This window comes from Lynx rufus, unplaced genomic scaffold, assembly GCF_022079265.1.
Source record: "Lynx rufus isolate CCGP_SWC_20201006 ecotype Redwood Valley unplaced genomic scaffold, mLynRuf1.p SCAF_2, whole genome shotgun sequence".
Lineage (NCBI taxonomy): Eukaryota > Metazoa > Chordata > Mammalia > Carnivora > Felidae > Lynx > Lynx rufus.
Genome location: NW_025814834.1, coordinates 219,675,603 through 219,688,140, shown reverse-complemented (window position 1 = coordinate 219,688,140; position 12,538 = coordinate 219,675,603).

Here is a 12,538-nt window from a genome sequence, read left to right as displayed (position 1 = left end):
TTTCATTTCTCCTTATTATTTCCCAGTAAATTTTGTGAGAAAATGCACTCAACATCTCATTATGGAGACTTCTTTAGTGTGTGATAAATAATATACGAACGGGCACCCTTGGTTTCCTCATGATTGAATATTGGCTTGGGCCTGAGAGGTGGACATAATTAGACCCACCCAACAACAAGAGAATAAAAAGTTACCAGATGACCGTTCAATACCCAGAGAAAACTCTAGAAACATCATGGAGGGCTCAGGTGTGTAAAGACAGATGCTTTCGGCATGTTGACTGACATTGGTTCCATGCTCCCTGGTCACTCTTGAGACCTATTTATGAATTCAGCTTCTCTTGGGGCAGGAACTTTTCCGTTTTGTCACCAGTGTATCTCAGCCTTGAACAGAATCTGACACGTGCCGTGCTCCAACGCTTGCTTATTAACTGTATCCAAAGAAGGAAAACAGTAAAATAATCACTCTAGCCCAAAAAGAATGTCAAAATACTGCCAGGAAGGCAGATATATGTAGAATCAAGAACAGGCAACGTGCCCAGTTATCTGATTTATTCCTGTGACAGACCTTAGCTTAAGAAGTTGAATCTGCTGAGTCTTAAAGCAGAACCTTGTTAGGTTGTGCCCGGGGAAGAGAAGCCCTTGCTCTTTTTTTTTTATTATTATTAAAGAAATTTTTTTGATGTTTATTTTTATTCTTGAGAGAGAAAGACAGAGCACAAGCAGGGAGGGGCAGAGAAAGAGGGAGACACAGAATCTGAAGCAGGCTCCAGGTTCTGAACTGTCAGCACAGAGCCCAATGTGGAGCTCAAGTCACAGACTGCGAGATCATGACCTGAGCTGAAGGTGGACGCTTAACTGACTGGGCCACCCAGGTGCCCTTGCCTCTTTTAAAGTCAGAATAATGCATCTCAATGTTTTCCATGGATCCTAATATTTCTCTCTAATAGTTGTCTTCTTGTAAAGGAGTAAGTGCTCCCAGAGGTACTAGGCACATGAATTTCAGTGGAAAGGGAAAACATCTTCTTAAGCCAAAGGCAAACCAAAACAATTATATCTGTAAGGGCAATATTAAGGAAAGGTAAACCTTGGAAGTACAGCACAAAGGAGGGCAGCCATCTCAGTCCGTGTTATTTTGGAGTATTGCTTGGCAGAATTACCCAAAGATATTTAATTATGCTTTTGCTGTCCAGTCATGTAGCCATCAGACATAGGGGGCTATTTAAAATTAAAGTTTGAATTAATTAAACTAACTGATAAGTTCAGATCATTAAAATTAAATTTCCAAGTCATATTGACCCATTGGGAGGGCACTGCAGACTCACATGACTAGAGGCTACCATGTTGCATGATGTAGACCTAGAACATTTGCAGCATCATGGAAAATTTTGTTGGACAGGAAAGTATCTGTGCTGGACTTTGCTCAGCTTCTGGGAAGCCACTAGCTGACGTAGAGTTTCTATTGTGTGCTTCTAACCTCAAAGGCTTCGGTCTTCCAGTCCTATAGGAGGGTAGCTGGTTTTGTGTCTGACTTTTCCTCTTGGCCTGAAAAATTCCTGTTTGTTAAATGCTACTTGAATGAACATCACCACTGTCTTCATATCTTCAACAATCAATGTGTTGAGCATAGTCTTTAGCTTGTGTTTGTTTTATGTTGACAAGAGGCTCATATTTTAAATACTTTGAAAATTATGGGTTGACAGTTCGTCAACAACTTCATAGGTCAGGTGAGCATAAATGTTCCAGGGTCTATCCTTTAAGTGAGGGGGCTTCCAGATTTTCTGAGTCAAACCCTGGAGGTCGGTGCAGATATATGGAACCTTGGTGTCAGAGATATCTTCTACTTGCTCCCCCAGTGATGCGAGACTAGAATTGCAAGCCTATGCCTTTCCCACCTGAGTCTCATTCATAGAGCAACTCTGTCCCCTCTGGCAATTCCAGAATGCATGGCACATCAATATTCCTGAAGCAATTTGTGCCCTGATTTACAATGACAGGACATTAGCGATGCACGTGCAAACGTACGGCCATGTCTCTTTACGTACCAAATGCCAGTTAATTCTGAACTTTCACTCCAAGGCACCTTGATTTACACTGAGATGCCATATATACAGAAGAGTAATGGGTTTAGGGAGAAAGTTGATCTGAGACCAGAATACGCCACCCAGTTTTAAGGATGCAATAAGCTTATTTGTAACCCTCATGGGAGTACTCAGTAAATTTTATTTGTTTTTGTGCTTGTGTTATTGTTGTTTTATTATCTCCAGAGTCTCAAACCAGAGCTCTCTCTGCCAGCGCACAATAACATGGTAAAAAATCTGTGAGATTCCCGTGGACTTTGAAGTGGCCCGAAGATGGCTGTGCCCAACTTGGAGTTTTTGAGCTTTGATTTACTCACCAGCATAGACCACCCTACCATCAAAGCATTACTTTATAGCAAGAACCCTTTTACTCCCCTATACACCATGCATTTTTCATATCTCTCCACTTTTATTATCTCTAATACTAGCTCTGCAAGACAGGTCTTAACATCTCCATTTAACAGAGAAGGGAAATGAGACATGTGTGCAAGGTCACACGGCTAGGAAGTGTCTGAGCTGAGATGCAGATCCAGGTCGGCTAGACACTGCCAGTAGAAAGCAAACCCACTGTTAGGTTAGCAGTGACTTTATTTTGAAAGGATTGTTGCAAGAAGGGGAACAAGAGACAACAAGGGCAATGCTCCAACCACGAGATCTGCAGGTATCTCAAAGGCTGGGCAGGAAAAGGTTTTTTCTTTCCAAAGAGGTGTCAGCAGACTGGGAAGAAAGGGGTGTGGCCAGTCAGAGATGCTTCCACCCCAGGCCAGGCTGTTTTTAGGAAGGGCTGAGGGCTACCCTCAGGCTCAAAGAAGCCAAAGACCAGGGGTCTGGAGGAAGAAGAGAAGCTTCAATAAAGTTTGCTAACTTGCATTTTGTTCTTATTGATCTGTGGGCACAGGCAGCTTAGCTACTTATTGGAGAGGCAGAGAATGAGACTCAGGAGGGTCTGTGTCTTGTCTTGTCACAGGTCAGCATGGGGGCATTTGTGAGTGTCCTCTAAGTCATATGGCAAGGGGCAAATTTGCCATAAACCATCTCCAAGAACACAAAAGGCTGGGGATGGGGGTGCGGAGTTCTGGAGCAGTCTCTACTTACTGGGAGCACAGGGTTTGGGTAAATTCAATGTAGTCACTGCCCATCTATCCATCATTATCACATTTTGTCCTAAATCTCTGAAGTCAGTCTTAACATCTCCATTTACAGAAAACAAAAAGGGAGCTCAGACATCTGCACAAAATGTCCCATCTGGGATTTGGATCCAGGCCTGACAGACCCTGAGGCCAGCACCCAGAGGTTTGGGAGCCCAAACAGGATGTGGTAGGGAGATGGCTCTAAGCAGCCTTCCACATTCTCCACTGGCTTTTCACATCTCTGTCCTTCCTTGTTCTCCCCATGCTATCCCTCCCTCCAAACCACAATGGCATCTCTGAGCCGCCCAGTGCTTGCTCCACTGCACCCAATTTGCTGTATTCAATTGGGACAAAACATCATTATACACTGGCCCCACCAAGGAAGATTCGGGCAATGTTCTCCAGAAATACATCGGTCACAGTCCATTTAGTGCCAGGAAATCAAGTTTGAAGGCACTATAATTATAATCATTGCTTTTGGATGGTTCTGTTCTGCTATATGCAAATCTATATTTCCCTTGGTGGCATGGCAGAACACGGTATAGAACCCTAATTCTCTTGAACCTACAACGGAAAAGACCCTATACTAGAACAGCCCCGCACAGCAGTCTTTACTCTCTCTCCCTACCAACTGCGAGTCAGAGGTTGACTTCCTACAGCTAACACTTGTCTTCCAGAGTCATTCCACATGGGCAGATGGGAAGAGACATCAAATGGCCAACAAGAAATAGGTAAATCAAATCTGGTTGCTGTCCACCCAAGAATGTTGATGAAGGGTCCTGTTTCCACCTGGGTCTTTCACTACTTTGTGTGAAATGTGATCATCCAAGCTTGGGTCTTCTTTCCTATAATGTGGAAGAAACCGTTGGAGAGTGGAGAGTTTTTCTTTCTATCTCTCTAGGCCCTCAGCCGGGGCCCTGTAAGTGAAACTGGCCAAAGACAGACTAACCCGAGAAAAACAGAAGTTTATTAACATGTGCATGCATGTGGAAGCACCCGGAGAGAACTGACCCAAAAGAGTGGATGGAACTTGGGCTTAAATACCAACAAAGGAAGAGAGCTTTGACCCTCTGGTTGGAGGAGGAAGGTTATGGAAGGGTGACTAGAAAATAACAAGGGTTGCTTCGCAAGGTTTGTTCTATACATTACACTGGGTGCCTTCTCCATGGGTATGGGTGGTTAAGAGTCCTCTTCCTCTTCCTGATGATGGAGAAGGGCACTTCTGAACTAATAAAAAAAATCCTTTTACAAATGCAAATTTCTTCTAAAAATAAGAAATCTTGTTTTGTTGTTAGAGATTTCTCTGTGTCTGTTGGTTCTCAGTGGCCTTCAGCTCAAAATAATCCACATGCCAAAGAGGTTTATTTTGGGGTGACCTTTTCTGGTACCCCTTGAAAACAAAGAAATCTAATGCAACTTTGTTATGGGTTGAATTGTATTTCCCAAGAAAAGAAGAAAGATGCAGAACCTGAGAAGGTGACCTTGTTTGGAAAAGGTCTTTACGGAGGTCATCAAGTTACAATGAGGCCAGGAGGGTGGGCCCTAGTCCTATAGGATTGGTGTCCATACAAGAAGGGGAAGTGAACACAGAGTCAGACACACACAGATTGGAGATGATTTGGAGACACAGAGAGAAGAGGATCATGTGAAAACGAAGCAGAGATGGGAGATAGATGGCCACACACCAGGGAACACCAAAGATGTCAGTACACCCTCAGGAACTAGACAGGATCTGGAACAGATTCTCCCTGGCAGCCTGGGGAGGAATCTGCCCGCTCACACCTGCGTCACTGACTTCCAGGCTTCAGAACTGATGGAGGCTGGATTTCTGTTGTTCAAGGCCCCCAGCTGGTAGTCTTTCATTACAGCAGCTCAGGAAACCGATGAAAATCCCACCAAAAAGGAGGTATAAAGAAAGAATGTTGATGAGCATGTACAACACACTTTGGTTATTTGAGTAAGTGGCCATTATTTCTCTAAAAGAGCCTTTCCCTTGGCAATAGGCATCGTCACCAGGAGAAGAAAAATGCTCCCCAAGCCTGGGCAATGGTGCATCCTGGGGCATCTGGAGCTCTAGCTCGACAGACCAGCCTGCACAGGCCAGTGGAAGTCTGACCCAAACGTGGATGGCATTGGCAAGCCCAGCTCTTTGGTATGGCCCACAATCACCATGACCAAAACAATCTCCTGAAACCCTTACTGTTCTTCCTTGTGTGGGACTGTTTCCTTCCCTTCAGTGGCTAAATAAATTGAACATGATGGATAATTTGGCTTGCTTATTTTTAGAATACCCTCTCCTTTAACCTATCTTATGAGCCTTCATTAAATAATCACTCCAAGCTTCCCCCAACAGAGCATCTTCCAGTTCTTAATTACATCTGTAATGACGACCCCGTAGCACAGAAATGACAATTACTCCAGTGGCTGCCTCCACTGCTTTTCCAAGTCACGATCCCTCCTCTCTCTCTCTCTCCCTCTCTCTCTCTCTGCCACTCAGGGGACAAGGTCCCTGAAGACACCCCTCATCTGGCTCTGAGCTTCTGATTTGAGGGAGAGGTGTGTTATGCGATCACCCAGCTTGATTTGTTCCCTAAAACATTGCATTAGAACCTCTGCACGTTAGGATTTGATCAGTCATTTCTTGTCGTGTCTTGTGACTTCATCAGATTGTAACAGTACATTGTTGTAAATACAGGTTCCACTTCAGCGATCCACAAAGGCTTTCCTTGTTCACAGAGCTGGTGCCCCCGACTTCTCAACTTTTCTTCTGTCTCCTAGCGAGTTGCAGCACAAGTTGCCAATAAGGGGGTATCACGGCTATTTCTGTGCACAGAATGGCATCTCCCCAGAAGTTTTTGGAACTCCTCCATGGCTCATCCTGTATCCAGAAGCCCCAAATGGACTCCATCCATGCAAGGAACCCATCCTAGGGCAGACCAGTGTGTTCCCATTCAAATAACAGGATTTCAAGTGTGGTCTGTGTCACGGGTCTTTACTCCTCTGCCATCACTGATCAAAATATTTTGTGGTTCTTCAAGGATGGAGAAGGACAGAACAGCAACCAAAGTATTTAGTCCAATGACCTGTCTGCAAAATACCAGTAGTGAAATCCCATTCTTAACAGCTAACAGGAAATGCTCTTAAAATATTATTGCTAATGTAGCTGGATGTTTTAACAAACATTCAGAGACATAGAGGTCTTTGAAGTTATTCTGAATGGAGGGAAAATAAAGTCATCATCACCTAGGAGGCCTCAGCTGACCTGGAGCTTCCCCCCATGAAAAATACCATGGGATAGAGAAGGGATTTTGTCCCTCCCTTTGTCTATCCTGTCTGCCTCCTGTCCCCATGTACAGCTGGGGATCCTTGCACTCGGGCAGTCACAGATCCTATGCACACACTCCCCTTCTGGTGCAGGACTTCTCCAACCTCATGCTCTTCTGTGCTTACTGTATGAGAACTCACACACCTGTGACCCCTCTCAATGAAGTATATACTCACAGTGAACCCCCAGCCTGCCAACATGGCAAAGCTTCATTAATATCTCCATATTTTGTTTCTTTTAAAGTTGAAATTCTGTTTTCAATAAGCAAAGTTCCAAAAAAATATGCTTTGTTTCCCGATCCACTCTAGGTCTGGGTTTTATTGTAGAGACGAAGTCTCATTTTCCCTGAAGGGTGAGTCTGGCTGTGTTAGAAGTTAAGAAACACGCTGTCTGGTCTTTTTGGTTCTGGGTCCTCTCCTCTCACCTGCACCTGTGCCCCCCTCCCCAGTCACCCACCTCCATGCTGCCAGAATCCATTTCCCAAGACCCACATGTATTCCTGCTTCAACACCTAGAGGGTCGATTCCCCACTGTTCTCAGGAGAAAGGCTCAGCTCCCCAGCGTGGCGCTCAAGGGCCTTCACAACATGCTGCCACTCTAGCTCCTCAGAGTTGGTTCATTCTTCACTAAATACTGGCTGGAATTATTGGAATCATTGTCACTTCCTGAGTAGGAAAGTATTTAACTTGTGCCCAAAGAGAGGTCTGTTCCTTGTCCTCAGCTCCTGGCACAGGAAGGGGTCTCTAGACCCTTGGAATTTCCTGCCTGGTAAGAATACCTTTGTCCACAGGAGGCTTGGCTGCTGGACCACCTAAACATGACTCCTGATGGCAGCTTTGAGTCACACAGTCGCCACAGACTTCCAGGGGCCCTGCAGACTAAAGGTCAGCCATGTGGGCAGCTGACCATGGAGCCACAGTAGTGACTCTGGATGCTCGAACCTTGGGTGAGCTTCCCTGGCTCGCAATCCTCCACACCTGTTGCCATGTGTCATTGCTGAGGAGTCTGTGCTGACCGTGGTTCCACAGGGAAAGGACCCCCGGAAACTCTGTGGGGCTCTCATCCCTGGGTCTCTTCCCGTGCTGACTGTGTGTCCTCTCACGGTGATCTTAACTCATGGCTGTGCAGGTAACAACGTGCGGTGAGTTCTGTGAGTCCTTCCAGAGAACTGCAGAAACTGAACATGGTTTCGAGAACCCCCTGAACTTGCAATTAGTGTCAGAAGTGGGAGTGGGCTGTGGGCTCTGGACTCCACACTGTCTCAGTGTGTATGAAAACTGCTGCTTCCTCTTTCTCTGTTTCTCTCTGTCCCTGTCTCTCTCTTTCTCTCCTCTTATGCACTGCTGTAATCCTTTTCAGACCTAAAGGCACAACTACACTGGTATAGAAAGAATGGCTCTCACCCAGAAGTAGATAAGTGAGGGACAGTATCAGGTCTAATTCATAAAACAAGAGGAGAACAAGAAAGTTTGGCCCCCAGCAGTGATTCTCAGGAAAGACCCTGTGTCAGGCTCCGAGTGAGCGGAAGCAGACAAGAAAGGAGGTGTCCAGCTGATCTGGTTTGACTCCATTTGACTCTTTGAAGTGGTGGCTGAATTGGTGATGGGGGGTGGGAGTCCTCCCTCATGATAGCAGTGACGTTAATATTTTATCAACTTCTGTGCATTCTCATTAACTCCAGATTAATTTAGATTAAAAATATCTGTCCCATAATGAGATAATTTAACTTCCTACTATTTCTTGCAACTCAGATCTCTTTGGTATTGAAGAAAGATTTTTTTTGTGGTCCAAAAATACAAAAACGCTATGAAACTCGTCTTTGTTTAACTGCTTCTTTTTGGCCAGATCAGACCATCCACGGCGTATCTAGGGAGATACAGTCTTCATAGATACTACCCAAAGAATGCTGCTCAGAACAGAGCCAACTCTCAATGGCCAGGCAAAGCACTGCTGTGTTTATGCAGAAACCCAGTCCATGGGTTTAAACACACCAGACCCTCCTCCCAAGAGGAGAAGCTTAGCATCCATATGTTGGCGCCATCAGGAATGCACCACCATATGTCGCCAAAGATGGCACCAAGGCTGCCCCTGGCCAAGTTCCTGAGGCTTGCTGGTGATACATTTCCCAGGCACAGGCATTTTCCAATCAACCGCTGAGAAGTTGGATGACAGGCTCTGTGCCATCAGAAGATTCAAGTTCTAATCACGTCTTTGGAGCCCAAACTCAGTCCCTGGTAGCTCACGAGGCTGAGCCCACAAACTGGTTCTATCCACAATGTAAGCTCTCTGAGAACATCTGAACACACTTTCCTTTCAGAAGCTGGGGCAGCCCTCCCATGCCTTGGCATGCAAATGAGTCAACACCATAGTTGGTAATGAGTGCCAGTCCCTTTTTTGACAGGTTAATTAATATTCATTATTCAACAGGGGAGAAAATGCTGAGTTGTTTATCATCGCTTCATTAGTTTTAGCCAAATAAAGGATAAACATAATTACTCTCATAAAGTACTGTGACAAAGCCTAAAAATCATAAGGGGGAAATGGATGCCTTCAGGAAAACCCCAAAAGAAATGAGACCCTTGGGTCTCAGCAGGTGGATGAGAATAACAGTTCTTGTCTCTCTTGCCACCTACCGTGTCTTGCTTTGGACCCAGACAAGAACGTTTGCCAAGAAAAACTCCACTCTTGCATTTTACATTGCCTTGGTCTTCACTGATGAGACATTGGAGTATTTTTTTTCCAGATAGGCCTAGTGTGTGTGTGTGTGTGTGTGTGTGTGTGTGTGTCACATGCATGTAGGAGTTACAGCTGCTGTGCAGGCAAGTTCTCCAAGTAAACAGGCGGCCACTCCCGCCTGCCACCCCTGATGCCTACAGTCCTGCCTGTGCTGATCCTGGAGGAGTTGCACGGGGCTCCTCCCGCCATCTTTCTGCTATCCCCTGCCACTCTCTTCCAATGCCTCCACTCTCAGCGGCTGATTCTCAAGGTCTCTAACTTAGTCTTCCGTGCTTCTAGCTGGATGCTTGTGTCCTCCCAAATTCAGTCCTAACTCCAGTGTGGCTGTATTTGGAGATGGGGCCTCTGGGGAAGGAATCAAGGTTGAATGAAGTCGTAAGGTGGTGGTGGTGGAGGGGTGCTTTTAAAAAAAGAGACACCAGAGTTCTCTCCTATGCTGAGCAAGGGTCCCAGGGAGGGGGGCGGAGGGGGACACAGAGGAAAGGAAAGAGCCAAGGAGCCAAGGAAAGAGCCCTCATGATGAACGGAATCTGCAGGCCCCCTGATCTGGGACCTCCAGCCTCCAGAACAGCCAGAGAACAAATGTGTATTGTTTAATCTACTTTGTCTATGGTATTTTGTTAAGGCAGCCAGAGCAGACTAATATGCTCTATGTATCTGGAAATTATAACACACACACACACACACACACACACACACACTCTGTTGTATTTGCCTCACTGCCCAGTATTGTGTATTTAAGAAGTATTATAGAGGAGGATGGTGTTGAGGAGGAGGATGTAAAAGAAGACGATGGACTCACGTCAGGAGCTTCTGTTTCTGCCCCCAAGTTACTTACACATTCATTACCTCATTCACACAGCCCAAATCTACACAGTCATGGTTTCCATGAGAGCCGGGTTCTGAGAGATGAACTTCAGTGAGCAAACATGACCTTCTTCAAGTTAATAACAGGAAAACAAAACTCAAAATCTCAAAGCCTGTAGTGATCTGCCTTCCCCTGGTGGACACAGGCTGTGATAAAATAAAGCAGGTGTGCCTGTGACACAGAGAACTTCCACGACTTTATTTACTTATCGTTATTATGATTGTTGTCAAGCAATAAATGTTACTAATATGGTTTGCGACAGGTTCGGTTTTCTGAGAGCAGACACAGAGAGTGAGTTTGGGACACAGGACGTTTGTCAGAGACAGGCCCCTGCGGAGGGGACAGAACAAAGCGGGACTGAGCAGAACAAGAAGCTGAACAGCCATGCTGGCTCGATGTCACCCAAGCCACAGGGCCGGAGCCCCCACAATGGGTCTCCCAGCCCCAGCCTGGCTTCTAAGCCCCTTCTTCACTCAGTCACCAACACTCAGCGAACAGACCACCTGCCACGGGGCGGCCACACCTTCCCAGAGGGGAGCGGGGTTACACGCGTCCACATACACCAAGGTGAAGCTCCCTAGGGTCCCTTCCTGATCCCATTCCTATTTCCAAATATGGCCACTGTACTGAAGCAGGTTTGGGTCTTTCCCATTGATGTTTTTATGCTGTGAATTACCCATACAAACTACTCAGATCTGTTTAGTGTGCTTTAGTCATATGGAAAAGATATATATATACATATATATATGTAATTTATATATATATAGTCCTCAACTGCAATTTTAAATTCAATATCCTTAAAGATTTACTTATGGGGGGGGCGCCTGGGTGGCTCAGTCAGTGGAGTGTCCAACTCTTGATTTCAGCTCAAATCATGATACCAGGGTTGTGGAATCGAGCCCTGTATCGGGTTCCACACTGAGCGTGGAGCTTGCTTGAGGTTCTCTGTCCTTCCCTGTGTCTTTCTTTGCCCCTCCGTAGCTTGTGCTCTCTCTCTCTCTCTCCCTAATAAATTTTTTTAAAATTTACCTATATTGATCCACGCCAATCTAATTTAATTCATTTTCAGTGACGTGATCCCACTGTGTTTCTGTGCTGTAATTTGTTTTTGCCGTGCCCTTCTGATGGGTGTGTGATCCTCTTCTGTCTCTGACTCTCCCAAGAAAAGCTACAGTGGACATTGGCCCACTGGGGCCCCTTGTCCAAGGGCTCCTCTGGGGCACAGGATGAAGCAGCTGTCCTTGTAGTCCTGTGTGCTCCCCGAACCTTCCGCAGTCTCCACCTGTGATCAGTGCCCGAGTACAACCCGCCCCCCCCAGGAATTCACAGAATGGTACCCTCATATCCCTTCCACCCCAGATTCAAGTTGCCAGTTCCTGGGAATCAATGCTTGAACATCACAAAGCAGGGAGATTGCTGCCATATTAGTAGTGTCAAAGGTAGCATTTCTTTTTCACCAGACTGTGTTCACAAGCCTGCCTTTTTAGACAAAAAGTTTTTGCTGCGGACCCTCTGCTTTCAAAACGGAGACACGTAGTGTGATGTGTATGCAGATATGGCAAACAAAGAAAAAAAAGAACAAATCTTCCAATCTTCTGGTTTTTTAATGTAATCAACGTGACAATTGTTATACTAAAAAAACGAGGAAGTAGGCAGAAACGGAAGCACGGGGTGGCCCTGTGAGCAGCGGAACAGATGTGTGGGCGCGGGAGGTCTGTGTTTCCATCGCAGGACCTGCTTCCTCTTCTCATCTGGATGCACTCGTTCTTTCTGTGGTCCAGTGGAGGCCCCAAGCAGGAGTTCTCCCCTTTCAGAGACTCAGTGACGTTTGCTCAGCACAGATGGCAGGGGGAAAAATGAAGACTGACATTGAAAAAACAAAAACGATGGATTTTGTTGGGCCAGGCATTCCAGATAAAGCATATTTTATGACCCCAGTGTGGTGACACCTGAAACTCCTCCTTCGCCAGGTGTCACTGGACCTTTCTGCGTTCCACATCCTTTACCTGAAAATCAGGGATGATAGCGCTTGTTGGAGATCCTGGGTGACTCAGTCCGTTAAGCCACCGACTCTTGATTTCGGATCAGGTCATGTTCTCACAGTCATGAGATCGAACACTGCTTCATGCTCCATGCTGAGTGTGGTGCCTGCTTAAGATTCTCTCTCTCTCTCTCTCTCTCTCTCTCTCTGTCTGCCCCTCCCCAACTCACACTCTGCCCTTCTCAAAATAAATAAATAAACATTAAAAAAATAAAATAAAACCACAATAGGCAATGCTAATGAGCATGACCTTGGTTCTTTTAAATAAAATAAGTAGTAGTACTTTCTCAGCAGATGGATGGTGAATAAAATATACCCCAATAATGATAGATAAGATAAAAACATACATACATTTCAT